Source organism: Budorcas taxicolor, unplaced genomic scaffold (assembly GCF_023091745.1).
Source record: "Budorcas taxicolor isolate Tak-1 unplaced genomic scaffold, Takin1.1 scaffold3654, whole genome shotgun sequence".
In the NCBI taxonomy this organism is placed as follows: domain Eukaryota; kingdom Metazoa; phylum Chordata; class Mammalia; order Artiodactyla; family Bovidae; genus Budorcas; species Budorcas taxicolor.
The window spans coordinates 20,001-22,442 of record NW_026292200.1 but is presented as its reverse complement, the minus strand read 5'-3'; the positions used below and the strand labels follow the sequence as shown (position 1 = coordinate 22,442).

The following is a 2,442-nucleotide window of genomic DNA, read 5'->3' as shown; positions in this document are numbered from 1 at the left end:
TGTGTCTCTGTCCGGTTTCTCCCGTCCTCTCGATCCCCCCCCCTGCCCGCTGGGCGCCAAGCTTCTGCCCCCTGCCCTCCGCCCTCGGTGGTGGTGGTGGTGGGGGGAGAAGGGTGCCCGGGAACGCGGGCGCGGGTAGGGGCCCCCCCACCCCCGGTGGTTGGAGGGGGAGAGAGGATGGGGGGTTCCGGCGGGGCCGGGCCCCTACGGGGGGCGGGGGGGGGGAGCGTGTGAGGGCGCTGCGGTGGGGAAAGGGCTCTGCCCCGTTCCGGGGGGGGCCGGTGGGGCTGGCTGTCCGGCGCCCGGCGGGGCCCTCCGGGCGGCGGTCGACCGGCGCGCGGCGGGGGCCCCCCGTGTGTCACGGGCCGGCAGCGCCGAGGCCCGCGCGCGGCTTCGGGCGGGGGCGCGGTGGTCGGCGGTCGGTGGTCGGCGTCGGGGCGGTGGCCCGTGGGGGCGCGCCGTGCCCCTCGCCCGCCTTCCCCTTTCCAGGTACCTAGCGCGTCCCGGCGCGGAGGTTTAAAGACCCCTGGGGGGGGTCGCCCGTCCGCCTTGGGGTCGGGGCGGTCGGGCCCGCGGGGAGTCGGGAGGCGCCTCCCGTCTCCCCCGGACTCCGCCGTCCCCCGAGGGGCCGGGGTGGCGCGCGGCGTGGCGCGCCACGGTCACTGCCGCCGCGGCCGTCGGGAGGGGGCTGCCCGGCGGTCGTCGCGTGGCCCGTGGCCGTGTGCGGCGCGTGCGCGCGCCCCTCCCGCGTCCCTGGGGGAGGGTGGGAACCCCCCGGGCGCCTGTGGGGTGCCCGCACCCACCCTGGCGTGTCGGCGCCGGGTGCCCCGTCGTGTGAAACGTTTCCCGGCCCCTCCGTTCTGCTGTGTTCTGTCTGGCTTGGCCGGCCGGAGGCAACCCCCCCCACCCGACTCCCACCTCCGGGGAGGGAGCCGGGGTGGGGGGCGGGACGTGTGCCGTGCCAGGGGCGGGTCTCCCGCCGAAGCGAAACGCTTCACGAAGCTCGTACGACTCTTAGCGGTGGATCACTCGGCTCGTGCGTCGATGAAGAACGCAGCTAGCTGCGAGAATTAATGTGAATTGCAGGACACATTGATCATCGACACTTCGAACGCACTTGCGGCCCCGGGTTCCTCCCGGGGCTACGCCTGTCTGAGCGTCGCTTGACGATCAATCGCCCCTCCGGGGTGCGCGGCTGGGGGCTGTCCTCGCAGGGCCCGCCGGGCCCTCCGTCCCCCTAAGTGCAGACACGGCGTCGCCCCCCCCCCCCGAAGGCTCTGTGGCCGTGGGGGAGACGCTGCCCGCGAGAAAGGGAGAAGGGGACCGCGAGGTCGCGCCGAGGCCCCTGGCCTGCCGGGCCTTCTGGGGTCGGTCTTCCCCCCCCACCCGGGAGCGCCTCGTCGCGCCGCAAGCGGCCTTTGGGTGTTGCTGCGCGCGGGGTGTCGGGGGTTGGGGACGGTCTCGCGCCACGTGGCGGCGGGGGCCCGCGGTGGTGGCGGGGGTGGGGTCGCGTCTTCCGGTCCGCCGTCGTTCGCCGTCCTGCCCGAGGCGGCGGCGTGTCCCGGCGCCCGGCTGGCGCCCCGCCCACCCCCACGCCCGCGGCGGCTTCCCCGGCGCCGTGCGTCCGCGGCCCGTGCCCGCTTCCCGGCCACACCCCCCGCGGCCCTCGCCCCGTCGGGACGGGCGGCTCGCGCCCGAGGCCGAGTCCGCGTGCGCGTCCGCGCCCCGGGGACGCGTGCCTCGGCGGCGACCCGCGGGACGCCGCGGCGTCTGCCCGCCGCTGCGCGCTCTCCCCCCGGGCCGTGGCCGCGCCGCGGTTCGCGCCCCGGAGCTCCCGCCGCGAGGGCGGGGGCGGTGGTGGGGGCGGGGGGAAGATAGGGGGCGCGCGGCGCGTCCGTCGCCCGCTCGGGCTTCGGCGCCCGCGCGTGCCCCGACCCTCCCGCCCGCGTCCACCCCTCCGCCGCCCCGCGCCCCGTCCGTTCCGTGGCAGCCGGCTCGTGCTCCCCGCCCCGCCTCGGCCTCTCCCTCTCCGCCCGCCGGCCGCCGGCCGCCGGCCGCCGCCGCCGCCGCCTCCTCCCGGAGGGGCGACGGGTAGCCGGGGGTCGGTCGGTCGGTCGGGGTGCCGCGTGTGCGCGGGGAGGGGGGGGGCCCGGGGCGGTCGGCCGCGGGCCTCCGCGCCTCCCCTTCTCGGGACCCTCCTCGCGGGCTCCCGCGCCCCGCGCGCGTGCGTGCGAGCCCGCGCGCGCCCTCCGAGACGCGACCTCAGATCAGACGTGGCGACCCGCTGAATTTAAGCATATTAGTCAGCGGAGGAAAAGAAACTAACCAGGATTCCCTCAGTAACGGCGAGTGAACAGGGAAGAGCCCAGCGCCGAATCCCCGCCCCGCGGTGGGGCGCGGGACATGTGGCGTACGGAAGACCCACTCCCCGGCGCCGCTCGT

General features: G+C 78.0%; 2 non-coding genes across 2 annotated transcripts in view; both read left to right on the top strand.

The window, feature by feature from the left end:
• The first annotated feature begins 1,009 nt into the window (after positions 1-1,009).
• Positions 1,010-1,162, top strand: LOC128071345 (5.8S ribosomal RNA). The gene has a single exon (XR_008201828.1). It is a non-coding gene; the product is annotated as a 5.8S ribosomal RNA (ribosomal RNA).
• A 1,095-nt stretch (positions 1,163-2,257) lies between these two features.
• LOC128071346 (28S ribosomal RNA) overlaps positions 2,258-2,442 on the top strand; it is a 4,969-nt gene continuing 4,784 nt past the window's right edge. The window contains exon 1 of the ribosomal RNA XR_008201829.1: positions 2,258-2,442. This exon is cut by the window's right edge and continues 4,784 nt beyond it. This is a non-coding gene — a ribosomal RNA (28S ribosomal RNA).